The sequence below is a fragment of the Pan troglodytes genome, chromosome 13 (genome assembly GCF_028858775.2).
Source record: "Pan troglodytes isolate AG18354 chromosome 13, NHGRI_mPanTro3-v2.0_pri, whole genome shotgun sequence".
Lineage (NCBI taxonomy): Eukaryota > Metazoa > Chordata > Mammalia > Primates > Hominidae > Pan > Pan troglodytes.
The window spans coordinates 86,245,467-86,266,840 of NC_072411.2; the positions used below are offsets into that span (position 1 = coordinate 86,245,467).

The 21,374-nt window shown below is 34.3% G+C and overlaps 1 long non-coding RNA gene across 2 annotated transcripts in view; it reads left to right on the forward strand.

Annotated features, from left to right (window-relative positions):
- LOC129143319 (uncharacterized) overlaps positions 1–21,374 on the forward strand; it is a 232,158-nt gene that overhangs the window by 118,478 nt on the left and 92,306 nt on the right. For both annotated transcript variants that reach the window (XR_008546666.2, XR_010149816.1), the window contains one exon: positions 6,211–6,299. This is a non-coding gene — a long non-coding RNA (uncharacterized LOC129143319). Of the gene's footprint in view, positions 1–6,210; positions 6,300–21,374 lie in introns of those variants that run through there.

Genomic DNA, 21,374 nt, shown 5'->3' on the forward strand with positions numbered 1-21,374 from the left:
TGGGTAGAATATTCTGTAAATATCCATTAAGTTCATCTGTTCTAGCATGTCATTTAAGTCCATTGTTTCTCTGTTGACTTTCTGTCTTGAAGATCTCTCTAGTGTTGTCAGTGGGGTACTAAAGTCTCCCACTATTATTGTTTGTCTGTCTATCTCATTTCTTAGGCCTAGTAGTAATTGTTTTATGAATCCAGGATCCCCAGTGTTTGGTGCATATAAATTTAGGATTATAATATCATCTTGTTGAATTTATCCTTTTGTCATTATATAGTGACTTTCTTTGTCTTTTTTTTTTTTCTGTTGTTGCTTTGAAGTCTGATTTGTCTGATATAAAAATAGCTTACTCAGCAGGGTGTGGTGGCTCACACCTGTAATCCCAGCACTTTGGGAAGCCAAAGCAGGTGGATCACCTGAGGTCAGGAGTTCAAGACCAGCCTGGCCAACATGGTGAAACCCCGTCTCCACTAAAAAATACAAAAATTTGCCAGGTGCAGTAGCATGCACCTGTCATCCCAGTGACTCAGGAGGCTGAGGCAGGAGAATCATTTGAACACAGGAGGCAGAGGTTGTGGTGACCCAAGCGCTCCACTGCACTCTAGCCTGGGCGATAGAGCAAGACTGTGTTTCAAAAAAAAAAAAAAAAATTTGCTTACCCCTGCTCACTTTTGGCTTCTGTTTGCATGGGATACCTTTTTCCACCCTTTCACCTTGAGTTTATATGAATTCTTCTGTGTTAGGTGAGTCTCTTAAAGATAGTAACTGTTTGGATTCTGATTTTTTTTTTTAATCAGTTCTGCCCTTCTGTATCTTTCAAATGGAGTATTTAGGCCATTTATATTCAACGGTAATATGGAGATGTGAGGTACTATTCTCTTCATTAAATTGATTTTTACCTAGCTTTTTACTGTTTTGTGTTCTTGTTTTATAGACCCTGAGAATTTCAACCTTTCAAGATGTTCTATTTTGTGCATATTAGGCATTTGTTTAAAGGTTTTGTATTCCTGTTAGGATTTTTGTAGTGCTGGTTTAGTAGTGACAAATCCCCTCAGCTTTTGTTTGTCTGAAAATGATTTTATTTCTCCTTCATTTATTAAACTTGGTTTTGTGGGATTCAAAATTCTTGGCTGACAGTCGCTCTGTTTAAGGAGGTTAAAGACAGAACTCCAATTCCTTCTGGCTCCTGCTGAGAAGTCTGCAGATAGGTTTTTCCTTGCAGTTTACCGGATGTTTTTGTCTACTGCTTTTAGAATAGAACTGCATTTTAATATTTCCAAAGCTTGTTTTAAAATTCTGTTTATGATTTCCTCTTTGACACCTAGGGTATTTAAGTATATCGTTTTTTAAAAAATTTCTGGGATTTCCCATTTTTCTGTATTGATGTCTAACCTAATTTCATTGTGCTCACAGAATGTCTTTTATTGAAGATATTGAAAAATCTTAAATGCCTTTTATATGGTCTATACTGAAGAATGTTCTAGGTAAACTTGAACATTATGTGGATTTTATTATATAAATCAATTCAATCAACTTTAATAATGTTAAAGTTTCCCATGTTCTTACTGGTTTTCTGTCTTTTTAGTCTGTCAAATTTACTGCATTATTTTGGAACTGTTGTCATGATATTGTCATTATGAAATATCTCTCTATACATGTAAAAATATTCCTGTCTTAAAGTCTACATTGTCTGACATTAATATATCTACACCAGTTCTTATTGTTTTGATTGAATGATGTCTTTTTTATTCCTTTGTTTTATGTTTTTGTGGCTCTGAAATTAAAATGCTTCTTTTTCGGATTACCTATAATTGTATCTTGACTGTTTTATTCAGTTTGGCAATCTCTGACTTGGCATTTTGAAGCATTTAGTATATTTACATTCAAGATAATTAATATAAGTTTTGAAATAAGGTTTTTGCCATTTTTTATTTGGTTTCTAGATGCCTTGCTGTGATTTATGTCATTATAGTTTCTATTTTGGTTTTGATGCCTCTACCTTGAGACTGGCCATATGATTTAGCCCTGTCCTAATGAGAAATTCCAGGAATTTTGTTGTGGATCATTTATAATATGTCTTTTATGAGATTTTTTTTTTAAACCTGGCAGATGGCCCAGTGCTTAAATGTCTCACCCATAACCAGGTGTCTTTCTCACAGGAAAATTGTTTATACTGTCAGACCCCTTTGTAGCTTTTGTCTGACCTGTGTTCAATTTCTTCTTTCCAAGAATAAAACTACTCTCTAAGAGATAACACTGACCAGAAAGGTTAGGTTTAGATTTAGGTGGGTTGGTTAAATGAGACACAATGAGGAGGCAAAAACAAAATGCATGACACTGAAGAAAGATATTACTTACAGTTCCCAGAAAGATTAGAGGTGATGATATGGGGGGCAATGGGAAGTCCAGATGTGGCAGGGAACTCAAGCAGTGAATAGGAAGCAGGAGAGGACCTGTGGAACTACACCTTCATTAAGGTCCATGATCATTATCGCTTAGACATTCACACAGGAGTTGTGATTAGCTGTTTTAAAGATGGAGTGTGAAGGGAGAAGTCATTTACATAATTCTGGCATTAAACATTAGGTTTTATCATATTCAGTAGTAGCTGTGGGTGGTTTGGTTGTTGAGTCAATGGGACAAGGAACAAGTGGACTATATTACAAACAATCACATGGGGAGGGGAAGTTTTAAGCCAAAGGTTACAGGTACAACTGAGTTTTAAGCAACTTATATCAAACTGAAAAATGGATGTCAAGGAAGTAACTTCATTAAAGAAATTTATGACATGTCTCATATCTTTGTTATTCCTAACATTTTTACTCTTGTTTCTGCTTTGTGTTAAACAAATATTTTTAGTGTATCCTTTTATTTTCTGAATTTTTAGCTATATATATATATATATAAAATTGAATTTTTTTTTTTGCAGGGACTGCAATATGCTTCTTTGATTTAATCATAGTTTATTTTAGGCTAGCAGTCTCTTAATTCTGGTAAATTATAGGAATTATGTCTAGCATAGCTGTATTTTGTCATTTTTGTGCTATTATTGTCATCTATATTTCATCTAGATTTGTTAAAAATTCAAAAATACTGTGCAATATTATCCATCAATTATGTGTTGCTTAAACAAATTTAATAATGTTTAATGGTAACAACTTTGAATTGTTTTATTTTTGTGAGGGTAATTGTTTCTTTTTTTTAAACTTAAATGAAAAAATCTCTGTCTTTCAAAGCATGCTGTCACTGATGTGTCTGCTCAGTTATTTTTTTAACATTTTTATTTTTAATTATAGTTCTCAAAAGTCACACGTGTGACTATGTTTAGTTTTTAGCCAATAATGTGGGCAAATTTTGATAACACATTCGTGCCTCAAGGCTTTCCTTCTCTGTGAACTCAATTATATGTACCTGGAGACATTTATTCAAAGTTGCAGCCAAATTTCAAGTCTCCGTTGGCTTTCTTTTTTCTTTTTTTCTTTTTTTTTACCAGAATCTCTCAGATCTCTCTCAAGCATTTATAATTTAAAGTTAGCTCGGGATATACAGAGACCTTATTTAACAACTTCTATGCTACTCTCACTTCCACAATTTCCAAATTAATTTTTACTTGTTCTGCTGCTTGTCCTGTCCTGAAAAACAGAGCTGTGGCTTCTGAGATAGTTCTTCCTCACTGGAAGCCATGAAATCCATGGGTCACTCTACTTCTTCTCAGATTAAATCCTCCACCTCTGGTGACAAAGCTGCTGGTTTTGTGGCCAGCCATAAAGGAGTAAATACATAGTGTTCACCTGGAGGGCTGGCAGTAGGGAAAATGGGAGCCATTATAAGCAAGAAGTACATTAACTTCATTCTTGCTCAATGACATAGCAGTTTATCAAGGAGGAATCCTCCTCAGTTGTTGCCAGCCTATGCTTAACTTTGCTGTTTAAGTTTCATTGAAATGGTTGTTTTTCAAAATAGGTAAAGTTCATGTCTTCCTGAGCTGTTCAACAATGACCATCTAATGTTATCAAGTTAGCAACAAATCAATAGGTAGATATAAGGAAAGTGACGCTCGGAGATACTAAAGGCATCTTGAATGTATTTTAGCCTTTGGGTTCTATAGGAATTTTCTGAAAGCTGTTGACCTTTTGAGCAAACATTGCAAAATAACGATTCTGTGCATAGGTTCTAAGAGTTAGTTATCTAAAGTTACACCAAAAATTACCAACGGATTTAAACAATGAGACAACTGCAGAAAGTATGTGGCCAACAAAAAGAACTGTAATTTGAATAGCAATAATGACTAGACTTGGAAGACTTTAGGATTCAAAAGTGCTGGCCTATGTATCATCCCATCTTTGAGAAAGAATACCGGAAGTCTCCATTATCTAATTAATATAAAAATGAAGGCAAATTCTTGACCTTAGGTTGTCATTTATAAATGTAGGGAAATATTTTTAATATAGAGTTTGAAAGTCTTTTGTAGTCTGAAGTAAAAATACAAAAAGACAAAAGATCATGATATTTCAGAGTAGGTATGACCTGAGGAGATACCTACTCAGTTATTTTAAAATAATTTTGAAACAAAAAAAGAAAATTAAAAAAAATTTAATATCGATCACAGCTTTGCTTTGAACTAGTACATCACTGGGGAAAGGCGAAATCAATGGGTGTGTGTCCAACAACTGAAGGGAAAGTGGAAGTAAATCACAGGAATGTCAGTTCTTAGATAATGTAAAATTGAGTAACTAAAAATATTCAATTTGTCCAATGATCAAACCCTTTCTAGAATGAGCAGGCTAAGTCAGATTTTTTTGAATTTTATAAAGACTGGACTTCCTGGAGTGGTTTCCCTGGTTCTTTAAACTGCCTTATCACACTTTGTCAAACTGCAAGACAATTAGGTTGTCTTTTTTTTTTTTCCAAAAGTTAAGATTGATAGAAATTGTTTGTAATTAAAATATTAAGTTAAATTAGACTAATCCAATTTTTATAACATCATACAAACATAAGCATCTCAAAGTGGAAAGTCATGTTTCCATTAGATATTGGTTTCAGCTAAGCATGAACAACTAAAATGAATTTAAATAGCTCACTGTCATTTGTTCAGTTTGCTAGGATTCATTTTTATCCACTGCAAATAAAGTTGAAATTCATACAATTACCTAAAATATTTTCAAATGATGTGGTATTGTCTAGATTGGGGCAAGAGAGTCCTGGAAATAAGCCACAGCTATGACCCTTGGAAGCTTTATTTTTTGACAATTTTTAAAACGCATTATAACTTAGTTACCTAATATAAATGTGAATGATAGTACTTACCTTCTAGAGTTATTTTACAAATTCTTAAGATAATTTATTTGATTCATTAACTACATTTTGGGCATTTAACAAGCACTGTCCCGTTTGCCACTAAGAACCCAGAACTATGAGAAAAACTGGTGAAATGTTTAACGAGATGCCATGTTTCAAAAATTAGAAATGGACAAACAAGACAAAACTAACGTTACCTGCAGAGTCTGCAAAAGGTGACTGGAACTACTTATGCAGTCTCTTTAGACTTGGAATAGAATTGAGTGATTGAAACTATACACCAGTAGCTATGTGATCTTTATGCAAGTGGGGACATATCAATCATATTGCCTGCTATTTCAGCAAGAGCTAATATATAAAATGTTTAATTTAAGATTTATTTTGGCTGGGCGCGGTGGCTCACGCCTGTAATCCCAACACTTTGGGAGGCCGAGGCGAGTGGATCACGAGGTCAGGAGATCAACACCATCCTGGCTAACACGGTGAAACCCCGTCTCTACTAAAAATACAAAAAAATTAGCCTGGTGGTGGTGGGCGCCTGTTGTCCCAGCTACTTGGGAGGCTGAGGCAGGAGAATGGCGTGACTCCGGGAGGTGGAGCTTGCAGTGAGCCAAGATCGCGCCACTGCACTCCAGCCTGGGTGACAGAGCGAGACTCCTTCCAAAAAAAAAAAAAAAAAAGGTTTTATTTCTTGGTGGAATAATATTGTTCTTCCTTTTCTCCTGATTATGGTACATCTAAAACATGTTAGAGATTTTTAATGTTAGCTTGTGAGAAGAAATAAAAATAGCTAGCAAATGACTGTAAACGTGCTGGTATTTATACCTAAGGCTTCTTATAAAGGGATCTATTTCTTGCCGATGAGGAAGATACAGTTCACAAAAGAAATTCAAAGTCAATGCATTTTTGTTCTTTCAGACACTTTCGGGAACTTTAAAAGATGCCTACCACCATTTGTCTCTCATGAAGATGTGAACTGCGACTGGAAACAGCTCAGTCTCTCGCAGGTGACTCAGACAATTCCAATAACCAATTTACCGTAACATTGTGACATAATCTCTTGTCTTCTCTAGACTGTCTAAAAATTATCACCCCACACTAAGCTTCAAAAATCACACACACACACACACACACACACACACACACACTGATGGGGTTTGGCTGCGTCCCAACCCAAAATCTCACCTTGAATTATAATCCCCATAAGCCCCACGTGCCAAGGGTGGGACCAGGTGGAGGTAATTGGATCGTGGGGGCAGTTTGCTGCGTGGCATTCTTGTGATAGTGAGTGAGTCTCATGAGATCTGATGATTTTACAAGCATCCGGCATTTCCCCTGCTTGCACTCACTCTATCCTGCCACCCCGTGAAGAAGGTGCCTGCTTCTCCTTTGTCTTTAGACTTGGAATAGAATTACCATGTTTGTAAGTTTCCAGAGGCCTCCCTAGCAATGCGGAACTGTGAGTCAATTAAACCTCTTTCGTTTATAAATTACCAGTATTGGGTATTTCTTCATAGCAGCATGAGAACGGACTAACACACACACACACACACACACACACACACACACACACACACACACACCCTGATGTAGAAAATTCTATTTTTGGTCTAATTTTCTGGTGTAAAATGTTTGGACATACGCAGACAGCATTAAATTTATCTATAAAATGAAGTAGAAAGTTGTTAATTATATTATTAATCTGATAAATACAGAAAACCAAACCTAATAACTTAATGATTTAGGAAAATAAATTGTCAGAGACAGCTGTAGTTGAAATATCTATTTTTCCATATGGCAGTATGAAACAGTGCCACACATTTTTGTCTCACCAGAATGAGAAATAGTCACTGAATGTAATTTTCTCCTAACAGTGTTTGATTATTCATCAATAAAGATGAGTATGCAAAGGTGTTTGTAATAAGCTTCAAAATGTAATTTTCAAACTTGAACATTTTTATACAAACATAAATTTTTGGCCTTAAGGATTTTTAAATATAATGCCAAATAAGCGGACACCCTTATGTTTTAGAACTGATAGATAAAACCTATTATTCTGCAGCCACTTCAAGCACAATCAATCAAACTGGCAAAATGTGTTTGATAACAGAAGAGTAGGCAACAACATCATTTAAAATATGAAAACTATGAATGGCCATATATTATTTGAAACAAAATTACCACTTTACTTTTTATTCTTCCATATAACTTAGCTATTGAACTACAAATAACACCTATCAAAATCATAAACTGTTTTAATTAATATGGGATCATGACTCTTTGTAAAGAAAATTATTCTTAATAAAGATGAAGGGGAAACATCAATATTTTATTAAATAACATGGTTTAATAGAGTTCAGTTTTCATTAATCGCTATTCACTTGGCCTTTTGGTAATTTTTCTTTATTAAAGTTTATCTCCCATTTTTTTTTAAATTCTCAACCAATTATATTACCTGCATAAGACCCATTCCATGAAAGAAGTCTCGTAAGCAATTCAGTCAGCTGAAGAAACACTGTAATCCAGCAGTGCTCTGATGTTGGAATAGAAGATATAAGGTTTTGATTTCTGCCTTAATCAATTATGAGGTATATGCTGATAAAATTACTAAGCTTTGTAAGCCACAGTTTCCTCATCTTGACAATGGGCATAATACTAATTTCCTATCTCATAGGGTTACTATAAAGATTACAAAATATAGTGTGTAGGAAGAAGCTATGACTGCGTTTGTATTAATCATTAAATAAATAGTTGCTGTTGCTATTTAATATGATATTTATATAATTATCATCCTTTGATACATTGTGTTTCACACATCAATTTTTTCCAGAAAAAATAATTAATAATTAAAGTTAATTAAACTTTCTGACATACCTCTACAACACCTTTTCCTACATTATTTGGCCATATATATTTTGATTACCTCCTTATATGATAATGGCTTGGTATTCGCTTTTTATTTTTTTATTTTTCTCCCAGTTTTGGATGTCAGAATTCTTTTTTTTTTTTTAGATTTCAGATAATTTTCTCTTTATATTATTATTATTATTATACTTTAAGTTCTAGGGTATATGTGCACAATGTGCAGGTTTGTTACATATGTATACATGTGCCATGTTTGTGTGCTGCACCCATTAACTCGTCATTTACATTAGGTATATCTCCTAATGCTATCCCTCCCCCCTCCCCCCACTCCATGACAGGCCCCGGTATGTGATGTTCCTCTTCCTGTGTCCAAGTGTTCTCATTTTTCAATTCCCACTTATGAGTGAGAACATGCGGTGTTTGGTTTTCTGTCCTTGCGATAGTTTGCTGAGAATGATGGTTTCCAGCTTCATGCATGTCCCTACAAAGGACATGAACTCATCCTTTTTTATGGCTGCATAGTATTCCACAGTGTATATGTGCCACGTTTTCTTAATCCAGTCTATCACTGATGGGCATTTGGGTTGGTTCCAAGTCTTTGCTATTGTAAATAGTGCTGCAATAAATATATGTCAGACATCATTTCTTAATTGTAACTCCAAGATAAAACAATACTGCATTTATTCCTGGTGCTCATTTACAATCGTGACACATTGTTTTCTTTTACAACACATAAACAATTAACTTTACTATAACTAGAAATAAGATTTGAGATATTAATAAAAGATCACTATGCCACATATAAAATATAATTTATAGATATACCTGTTCAAATTTCTCTATTATTTATTTCTGATTATGACCCAAAACATACAGTCCAAAAATATTTTATAGATAAATATATCTTTTATAATATCAAACTTCTCTTAAATTATACCATAATAATTATATGAGAATCAGGGATAAGCATAAAAACTGAGTTGTCTTGTGAAATTAATTGGTCTAACAAAAAATGTTGTGTGGTAATTTTTTTAAAAAGCTTGAAAGATAGTTTGGGACATTTTGTCACATTTAAACTATAGCTTTCTCCATTCCTGTGGAGAATTGCCATTAAGAACTTAGTTTTCTCCATTATTAATGGAAGGTTGATTGGCTGTGCATGGCAGAAATGAATTGTTCATAGAGTTATTCATTTGCATAAATAGAAATGCATTTAAAAATATATAAATAAACACATGTATATAAATATACATACATACGAGTGTGGTCTGTATTTAGAATAGCTTAAACCATGTAAGTCCAGCAAAAACTCACTACAATATAGTTTATTTCTAGAATAACTATTGAATTGCAAATGTTCATTTACCTGTAATTTATGCTATGCAAGAAAAAAAGGAACCAAGAACACATACCTATTGTATTTGTAAACTGCTCAGGATCTGAGAATTTTAGACAGGTAGAGATTTTTAAATTCTGCTTTTCTCCTGTGAAACTTATTACTCAGAGTCATGGAATTTTCAATTAAATACAAAAGAATGTAGCAGCCCTCTGGTACATTTACTAAAAAAGAGTATGTACTTTATTTCCTTTTTTGACTATTTTAATTCCACTTATAAGCAAAAGCTATGTTTACTCTAATCCTAAACTATTTGAATGATATTAAACTAATCTTTCAAATTTGGCTATATCAATTGAACAATTTACAGATTGGCACATTTTCCAAGGTAAATATATTTTAATGTATTATGTATGTATATGACATTCATGTGTTCTGCCTAAAGTACAGACTGTCACATGGAGTTTCATTTATTCCTTAAAAAATTAACTTAAAAAATCTATCTCATATGAATAACATGACTCTTTTTCTAAAATTAGAGGCCACTTGAAATTGTCTAAATTCCTAATTTTTGCTGCCTATTTTAAAGTTGCATTGTTATTATACTTTAAGTTTTAGGGTACATGTACACAATGTGCAGGTTAGTTACATATGTATACATGTGCCATGCTGGTGTGCTGCACCCATTAACTCGTCAATTAGCATTAGGTATATCTCCTAAAGCTATCCCTCCCCACTCCGCACACCCCACAACAGGCCCCGGTGTGTGATGTTCCCCTTCCTGTGTCCATGTGTTCTCATTGTTCAATTCCCACCTCTGAGTGAGAATATGTGGTGTTTGATTTTTTGTTCTTGTGATAGTTTACTGAGAATGATGATTTCCAATTTCATCCATGTCCCTACAAAGGACATGAATTCATCGTTTTTTATGGCTGCATAGTATTCCATGGTGTATATGTGCCACATTTTCTTAATCCAGTCTATCATTGTTGGACATTTGGGTTGGTTCCAAGTCTTTGATATTGTGAATAGTGCCGCAATAAACATACGTGTGCATGTGTCTTTATAGCAGCATGATTTATAGTCCTTTGGGTATATACCCAGTAATGGGATGGCTGGGTTCAATGGTATTTCTAGTTCTAGATCCCTGAGGAATCACCACACTGACTTCCATAATGGTTGAACTAGTGTACGGTCCCACCAACAGTGTAAAAATGTTCCTATTTCTCCACATCCTCTCCAGCACCTGTTATTTCCTGACTTTTTAATGATCACCATTCTAACTGGTGTGAGATGGTATCTCATTGTGGTTTTGATTTGCATTTCTCTGATGGCCAGTGATGGTAGGCATTTTTTCATGTGTTTTTTGGTTGCATAAATGTCTTCTTTTGAGAAGTGTCTGTTCATGTCCTTCGCCCACTTTTTGATGGGGTTGTTTGTTTTTTTCTTGTAAATTTGTTTGAGTTCATTGTAGATTCTGGATATTAGCACTTTGTCAGATGAGTAGGTTGCAAAAATTTTCTCCCATTTTGTAGGTTGCCTTTTCACTCTGATGGTAGTTTCTTTTGCTGTGCAGAAGCTCTTTAGTTTTATTAGATCCCATTTGTCAATTTTGGCTTTTGTTGCCATTGCTTTTGGTGTTTTAGACATGAAGTCCTTGCCCATGCCTATGTCCTGAATGGTATTGCCTAGGTTTTCTTCTAGGATTTTTATGGTTTTAGGTCTAACGTGTAAGTCTTTAATCCATCTTGAATTAATTTTTGTATAAGGTGTAAGGAAGGGATCCAGTTTCAGCTTTCTACATATGTCTAGCCAGTTTTCCCAGCACCATTTATTAAATAGGGAATCCTTTCCCTATTTCTTGTTTTTGTCAGGTTTGTCAAAGATCAGATAATTGTAGATATGCGGCGTTATTTCTGAGGGCTCTGTTCTGTTCCTTTGGTCTATATCTCTGTTTTGGTACCAGTACCATGCTGTTTTGGTTACTGTAGCCTTGTAGTATAGCTTGAAGTCAGGTAGCATGATGCCTCCAGCTTTGTTCTTTTGGCTTAGGATTGACTTGGCGATGCGGGCTCTTTTTTGGTTCCATATGAACTTTAAAGTAGTTTTTTCCAATTCTGTGAAGAAAGTCATTGGTAGCTTGATGGGGATGGCATTGAATCTATAAATTACCTTGGGCAGTATGGCCATTTTCATGATATTGATTCTTCCTACCCATGAGCATGGAATGTTCTTCCATTTGTTTGTATCCTCTTTTATTTCATTGAGCAGTGGTTTGTAGTTCTCCTTGAAGAGGTCCTTCACGTCCCTTGTAAGTTGGATTCCTAGGTATTTTATTCTCTTTGAAGCAATTGTGAATGGGAGTTCACTCATGATTTGGCTCTCTGTTTGTCTGTTATGGGTGTATAAGAATGCTTGTGATTTTTGCACATTGATTTTGTATCCTGAGACTTTGCTGAAGTTGCTTATCAGCTTAAGGAGATTTTGGGCTGAGACAATGGGGTTTTCTAGACATACAATCATGTCATCTGCAAACAGGGACAATTTGACTTCCTCTTTTCCTAATTGAATACCCTTTATTTCCTTCTCCTGCCTGATTGCCCTGGCCAGAACTTCCAACACTATGTTGAATAGGAGTGGTGAGAGAGGGTATCCCTGTCTTGTGCCCGTTTTCAAAGGGAATGCTTCCAGTTTTTGCCCATTTGGTATGATATTGGCTGTGGGTTTGTCTGAGATAGCTCTTATTATGTTGAGATATGTCCCATCAATACCTAATTTATTGAGAGTTTTTAGCATGAAGGTTGTTGAATTTTGTCAAAGGCCTTTTCTGCATCTGTTGAGATAATCATATGGTTTTTGTCATTGTTTCTGTTTATATGCTGGATTATGTTTATTGATTTGTGTATGTTGAACCAGCCTTGTATCCCAGGGATGAAGCCCACTTGATCATGGTGGATAAGCTTCTGGATGTGCTGCTGGATTCGGTTTATGAGTATTTTATTGAGCATTTTTGCATCAATGTTTATCAAGGATATTGGTCTAAAATTCTCTTTTTTTGTTGTGTCTCTGCCAGGCTTTGGTATCAGGATGATGCTGGCCTCATAAAATGAGTTAGGGAGGATTCCCTCTTTTTCTATTGATTGGAATAGTTTCAGAAGGAATGGTATCAGTTCCTCCTTGTACCTCTGGTAGAACTCGGCTGTGAATCCATCTGGTCCTGGACTGTTTTTGGTTGGTAAGCTATTGATTATTGCCACAATTTCAGCTCCTGTTATTGGTCTATTCAGAGATTCAAGTTCTCCCTGGTTTAGTCTTGGGAAGGTGTATGTGTCGAGGAATTTATCCATTTCTTCTAGATTTTCTAGTTTTTTTGAGTAGAGGTGTTCATAATATTCTCTGATGGTAGTTTGTATTTCTGTGGGATTGGTGGTGATATCCCCTTTATCATTTTTTTATTGCATCTATTTGATTCCTCTCTCTTTTCTTCTCTGTTAGTCTTGCTAGTGGTCTATCCATTTTGTTGATCCTTTCAAAAAAACCAGCTCATGGATACATTAATTTTTGAAGGGTTTTTTGTGTCTCTATTTCCTTCAGTTCTGCTCTGATTTTAGTTATTTCTTGCCTTCTGCTATCTTTTGAATGTGTTTGCTCTTGCTTCTCTAGTTCTTTTAATTGTGATGTTAGGGTGTCAATTTTGGATCTTTCCTGCTTTCTCCTGTGGGCATTTAATGCTATAAATTTCCCTCTACACACTGCTTTGAATGTGTCCCAGAGATTCTGGTATGTTGTGTCTTTGTTCTCATTGGTTTCAAAGGACATCTTTATTTCTGCCTTTATTTTGTTATGTACCCAGTAGTCATTCAGGAGCAGGTTGTTCAGTTTCCATGTAGTTGAGCAGTTTTGAGTGAGTTTCTTAATCCTGAGTTCTATTTTGATTGCACTGTGGTCTGAGAGACAGTTTGTTATAATTTCTGTTCTTTTACATTTGCTGAGGAGAGCTTTACTTCCAACTAAGTGGTCAATTTTGGAATAGGTGTGGTGTGGTGCTGAAAAAAATGTATATTCTGTTGATTTGGGGCGGAGAGTTCTGTAGATGTCTATTAGGTCCACTTGATGCAGAGCTGAGTTCAATTCCTGGGTGTCCTTGTTAACTTTCTGTCTCGTTGATCTGTCTAATGTTGACAGTGGGGTGTTAACGTCTCCCGTTATTATTGTGTGAGAGTCTAAGTCTCTTTGTAGGTCACTCAGGACTTGCTTTATGAATCTGGGTGCTCCTGTATTGGGTGCATATATATTTTGGATAGTTAGCTCTTCTTGTTGACTTGATCCCTTTACCATTATGCAATGGCCTTCTTTGTCTCTTTTGATCTTTGTTGGTTTAAAGTCTGTTTTATCAGGGACTAGGATTGTAACCCCTGCCTTTTTTTGTTTTCCATTTCCTTGGTAGATCTTCCTCCATCCTTTTATTTTGAGCCTATGTGTGTCTCTGCACGTGAGATGGGTTTCCTGAATACAGCACACTGATGGGTCTTGACTCTTTATCCAATTTGCCAGTCTGTATCTTTTAATTGGAGCATTTAGTTCATTTACATTTAAAGTTAATATTGTTATGTGTTAATTTGATCCTGTCATTATGATATTAGCTGGTTATTTTGCTCATTAGTTGGTGCAGTTTCTTCCTAGCCGCGATGGTCTTTACAATTTGGCATGATTTTGCAGTGGTTGGTACCGGTTGTTCCTTTCCATGTTTAGTGCTTCCTTCAGGAGCTCTTTTAGGGCAGGCCTGGTGGTGACAAAATCTCTCAGCATTTGCTTGTCTGTAAAGTATTTTATTTCTCCTTCACTTATGAAGCTTAGTTTGGCTGGATATGAAATTCTGGGTTGAAAATACTTTTCTTTAAGAATGTTGAATATTGGCCCCCACTCTCTTCTGGCTTGTAGAGTTTCTGCCAAGAGATCTGCTGTTAGTCTGATGGGCTTCCCTTTGTGGGTAACCCGACCTTTCTCTCTGGCTGCACTTAACATTTTTTCCTTCATTTCAACTTTGGTGACTCTGACAATTATGTGTCTTGGAGTTGCTGTTCTCGAGGAGTATCTTTGTGGCGTTCTCTGTATTTCCTGAATCTGAATGTTGGCCTGCCTTTCTAGATTGGGGAAGTTCTCCTGGATAATATCCTGCAGAGTGTTTTCCATCTTTGTTCCATTCTCCCCGTCACTTTCAGGTACACCAATGAGACATAGATTTGGTCTTTTCACATAGTCCCATATTTCTTGGAGGCTTTGTTCATTTCTTTTTATTCTTTTTTCTCTAAACTTCCCTTCTCTCTTCATTTCATTCATTTCATCTTCCATCACTGATACCTTAAAATTGCATTGACCAATAATTTGCAACTTGCGTAAAAAAGTTAATCAGCACCAAACATGCTACTATTGAGGAGTCTGAGGATTGGTTTTATTAATTATGTTGATTTTGAGCTCAGAGTTGATAGTGGTAGCACATGTTCTGTGTATTCAACACTCCTATTTTATCGCTTCAGATATTTTTATTTATGGTAGCTCACAAAATTCTCAGAATGTTAAATCTCCCAAATGCTATATAAATGTAATGCTGCCAGAAAATAATTTCCATAACAGTAGGCCTCTTTGTCTATTTTTTTTTAACTGATGTATCCCAGAACCTAGAACTTTTAAGCAGTCATTATTTTAAGCACTCAAGAACCGTTTATTGAATAAGGTGATTTATGCTCAAATAGATGCTACCTAGTGCAGCTGGAAATCAAATCATGTGTTCTGATTTAGTATGGTTTTAAAGAAAATATTTATGACTGTGACAGGCTCTATTTTTTTCCAAAGCAAACCACAATAATAACTTCTATCCCACAAGCCCTTCTTAAATGTGATTTTGACACTCCTCCCATCAACAAGTAGAGTCTAGATTCTCTCTGCTTGAATCTAGGCAGGCTTGTGACTTATCAGATAAGGTTATATAAGCCTACATAGTTTTCACCTGGGTCTGTTGTTATGCAGCCGTGGAATCCCTGAGGCACCATGTAAGAATTTCCAGGCTATTATGCATTGAGGAAACCCAGTTCACGGTGAGTTCATATGCGGAAATATTTCAACCCAGAACCCCAGCTGAATTCCTCATCAACCCCCAGATGGACCAGTGACAGTCCTTGAGACAGACTGCAGATACACATCACCAATATCAAGCATGGACGAGTAGACTGCTACGGATAATAGTTAGGTGAAAAGGACAAATTTCTTGGATGACATAACCTACCAAATGTGACTCAAGAAGAAATAGCTGTAACTCAATTATAATAAATCAGGTCCAGATAGCTTCACTGGGCTGTTTTAATGGCTTAATACTCATTTTCTATTTCCTGTAGGCCAGACGTTAAGTGAGTTTGGCTAGTTACTTTGCTTAAAGTCTCAATAGGCTGAAATCAAAGTATTGGTCAGCCTGGGTTTTTATCTGGAGATTCAAGGGTGAAGGATAATCTACTTCCAGTCTTAATCAGGTTGTTGATAGAATTAAATTCTGTGAAGTCGTAGAGCTGAAGTCTCTATTTCTTTGCTCTCTGTCAGACAGAGGTCATTCTTAACTGTAGGAGGCTGCTCACATGCCTTGGCTCATGGTCCCTTCCATCTTAAAAGTCCCCAAGAGATCACTGATACACTCAACAACTTGGATAGATCTCAAGTTAATTATTGTTAGCAAAATGCCAGTCTCAAAAGATTATGTAATGTCTGATTCTATGTATATAACATTCAGAAAATGACAAAATTATAGAGAGAAAGAAAACTGATTGGTGGTTGCAAGGTTTAGGAATAGGAGTTGACTATAAAGAGATATTAAGACAGAGATGTTTGTGATGATGGAATCTGTCTTGAATGCAGTGTTTGCAATGGTAGTAGATTTACACATGTGACAAAATAGCATAGCACTATATAGGCAAATAGTACCAATGCTAATATCCTGGTTTTGATATGCTTCTCAAAAATGTATGCATAATCTCAGGAGTGTATAAGCCTTGTGCCTATTTTGTTTGATTCATTGGTACTTGATGTAGCTTGATGTTTAGTTTAAATGATATTTGTTTTTCAAATTTTGTTTCTATTGTTTCATCACAACATATAGAAATACAATTGATTGTTGTATATTGACCTTTAATCTGCTAAACTCACTTATGACTCCTAGCTGTCTTTTTATAGTTCTTAACTATATGTGAACAGTTATATTTGCATTCATTTCCTTTTGCTGCTGTAACAAGTTGCTACAAATTTAGGAGCTTAAATCAACACAAACATATATGACAGTTCTGAAGATCAGAAGTTGAAATGAGTTATGCTACACTAAAATCAAGTTGTCATCAGAGCTGATTTTTCATTTCAAAATATGAAAAATTTTTTGGCTTGTGTTTTGCATTTTCCAACATTTAGAGACTGTGCACATTCCTTGGCTCATGGCTTCCTCTGTCTTCAAAGCCAGTAATGGCCAGTTGAGTCTTTCCACCTGCAGGGTCACCTTCTCACCCCTTCCACTGTCTTAACAACATTCTAAAACTGACACTTCTGCCTCCCTCTTAATCTTTTAAAGACCCTTGAAATTATATTAGGCTCACTCAGATAATCTGAGAAAATCACGCAGTTCAAGATTCTTAATCACATCTGCAAACTCCCTTTTGCCAAGTAACATATTCTGGGAACTAGAATGTGACACTCTTTGGAGGTTCATTATTCTACCTATAGTAATATTGCATATCAATAAACACAGTTTTCTCCTTCTTTTACAAATTATATCTTTTTCTTTTTCCCAGCTTTATTGAAGAATAATTGATGTGCAAAAAATATTCCTATCTAGAATATGTAATTTGAAGAACTTTGACATATTTGCTTTCCTGCTTGAATGATATGCATATAGTGAGCATATTTTTATGTGTTAACTTGTCATTCATTTATGTTTCCTGGAGAAGTGGCCATTCAAATATTTTCCCTTTTATAAATTTAACAATTTATCATTTATCTTACAAAGTTTTTATTTTTAAACAGCTTTATCAAAATATGATTCACATACTATATAATCCACTTATTTAAAATATAGAAAAGATGTCCATTTTCCTCAAGTTGATCTATAGAGTTAATGAATTCCAATCAAACCCAAGCAGATATTTTTAAACATTAATAAGCTGATTCAAAATTTATATAGAAATACAAACTACCTAAGCAATATTTGAAAGGAAGAACAGAGTTACGCAACTCTGAATACATAATTTTCAAAGTTAAGATGAAACTTCTTCAATAACAGTAGTGAAGTATTGGCTTTGGATATTTATATATATCAGTGAAACCATCATATAAATGACTGATTAATTTTTGATAAAGACACCAAAGTAATTAAGTTGGAGACATATATTTTAAAAAATTGCGCTAGAACATATATTTATCTTTGTTAATAAAAATAAACTATATTATATTATATCACATAAAAATTACAGGATGAATTCTAGATCTAAATATATGAGTGAAATCTATAATACTTATTTGAAAAACACTGGAGAAATATTTGATTCCTCAAGTTAGTCAAAGATTTATTAGTAGTACACAAAAGAAAAAACTATAGAAGAAAAGAATGATTAACTTAAATATTTTAAGCATATTAACTTCAGCTAAGTAAAACAAAACAAAACAAAAAAACTCTCAAGCTACAGCTTGTGAGAAAATATTTACAAATAATATGTCTGAAAAAGGTGCTGTTAACTTTTAAAATGCAACAATATGAAAACAAGCAGTCAATTAAAATGCACACCAGATTGGAAACAACTCACCAAAGAAAATATACAAATGGCAAGTAAGAATGTAAAAAAAAGTTGAACCCTATTAGTTTGTAGATAATTCAAATTAAAAAACAATGAGATAACAGTATATACCCAATAGTATAAATAAAATAAAAAAGATTAACGATACCAAATGTTAGCAAGAAAATACAGCAACTGGAATTCATACATTGCTGTTGGGTATCGAAAATAGTATAGAACTGCTTTGGTAAACAATTTCTCAATTTATTATACACTTAAATATACAGATACCCTAGAACTCAGTATTCTACATTCTACAAGTTATTTATCTAAAGGAAACAAAATGATATCTATATCCATTTATAGATATATAGTGACAAAATGTAAGACAGTGGTTGCCCCTGGTCATTTTGGAGGAAATTAGTTGACTGTAAAGGGGTGTTAGGACACAGTTCAAATCGATGCAAATATTCTTAGTTTCAGGGGTTATCTAACTATTATGGGGGCATTTAAAACTCAAATTATACACTTAAAATTAATTATCTTCATTTTATGCAACTTATACCCCAACAAAGCTAAGTGGAAAAGTAAAGCCTATATGTAACTATTTTTGAAGCATAAAAGCTATAAAACCCTCTATCTTTGGTAGTTCAATTTCTTTATAATTTTTTACAAGATACTACAATTTCTAATCTAACAAAAATAATACCTAAATAAGTTATGGTTGATAGTTATTTTTAACTCATTAGTGAGTTGAAGATTTTCTAGAAACTGAAATGAATTAATTCCATAAAGTGACTAGCGTTTCTTAGGAAATAAAAGACACATATCTACATTCATCCCTGGCAGAGTTATGGGAGAAGAAACAAATCCTTCCAATGCAGAGGTATGGCAAAACTAGCCATTTATACAGTTCCTTAGGGGTTCAAAGCTTTTTATCAAATTAATTGTATCTGATAATCTGACACAGAGCTTTCATTCTTCAATGTGTGGATTAATAAGAACCTCATCAATCTCACCAGACCTACCTTTCATCTTTTTCTTTACCATTAAAAGATTTTGCCATCTTAGGTCATGGATCTGAAACACCACTTGGCAATACACATTATTCTCAACCTGAAGCAGTGATTTTGGGTTCAGATTGAAACTCAGTCTCTCCTGACAAATTAAGGTTCACCAGCAACAAATGTACTTGGTTTTAAGAAACGAACAGGACAGGTAGTAACACAGATTACATGTCTACAGCATAGCACTGTTCTCATAATTCCTGGGTGTAGCCACTGATGATTTGTACTCAGAATGTACATAATCATATGTTAAGAGAGTGGATGAGAAGAGGTCATCTGCTGAAGATTAATCCATTATCACAGCAGTCCTATATCTTTTATACATTTCTAGTAGTCCTCTCTGGGGTAGTTCTCATTCTCTAGTGTAGTTGCATCTCAACAATGATAGTTGCTTGTTACTCAACAAATAGTGTTGATAATGAAATATGGATGTTTGGTCTGGTTTCTAGTAATTTAGGCGGAATTCTCATTTATCTTGGAACCAACCTAGGGATAATCCTGTAAATTCTGTGAATTGATATTGTAAAAACACTGCTAAGTGCAAATTTTTTAGAAATTCCTGCAGTTAGGGAAAAGACATTCTAAACATTTGTTAACGCTTTCTCTTCACGTAGTAAATTCCCAAGTAATATATAATTGTCTATTTGTCAAATAGTGAAAAACCCTTCTGGTACCTTTTGAAATTCAACAATTACGGTTTAGTCTCTACCACTTTTTCAATCCACCTCACAGTAAAAATAATATTAAAACAAATTTTCAGCAAGTTCAATTTATTGCATAATTCAAGAAACACTGTTTCAACTGTTTAGGTTTACTCGTTAAAAGAATGAAACTTTCACAATTCTAATGCAGATATTCTCTCTACTTGCATAGGCTTTATAATTTTAAATAAAATTGACATCCACTTCCATAACAACCTTAAGATAAAGACACTTTACACCACAACTAATGAGATTCTGATTATGATACATATTCCTATTAGAAAATTAACTTTTTTTTTCAAAATGTTGTTGATGCAGCTACATTTTTATCAGAATCTGGTAGAGTTTGCCTTATATTATTCCTTGGTAATATGTCTCAACAATTATAAATATGTATGTTTCCACATCTCACACATATACAAAGTATAGCAATATAAACTAGGATATGTTTGAAAAAAGTTTAACATTTACATTTAATATTCTAAGGTTTCAGTGCCAACTGTGTGGTTTCCCTCTATTTAAAATTTAAAATAAAAATGATATGGGGTATATTAAATGTGATCATTTACTACACCATCAATGAACTGTATATTGTCTTTATACAGTGAATTGATTAATCTGATATTATCCTTAGCATACCTAAGGAAGATGAAATAAAGACTTCAGATACTATTAATGGTAACTGGAATGAGAGGAACAGAAACCAATGTTCTGAGTAGTTCAAAAGGTAATATTTGTTTTTCCACTAAAATAACTATAAACTAGTAATATAAATATAAACATATTTTAATAAGCAAATACAACAGGTATCATTAAAATATTTGCCTATTAGTATTGACACTTTAGGTATATGTGTTTGTGTTTGAGTGTATGTACCTCTGTGTGTGATGTTTAAATAAGCTATACTGCAATGGGTTGGCATTAGCAGAATGAAATTTCAATTCATATCAGTCAAAATTCAGTTCATATCAATCAAAATTGAATGTGATGTAGCAGCTAAAATGTGAATATAAAGAAACTAGGAGAAGCTGTGTCGTTACCCAGATGTTGAGTCTGATCCAAGTACTAAATGACTGTGTGATTTTTACCAGATTATCAAGCCTCTTTGAATTTCCAGATCTGTCTCTTCAACTAGGAACAAAGGTTTTTGAATTTAATTTTCATTGAGTTCCTGTTTAAATCTAAAGATTTAAAATTTGTGTGGTTCCTTTTGTACTGCCCAAATTGAAATCTTATAAATCCCAACATTGAGCATTACATTGTTTTATTTATATGCAGGTTTTAACCAGGCACATTGACTAGAGTTATTTCA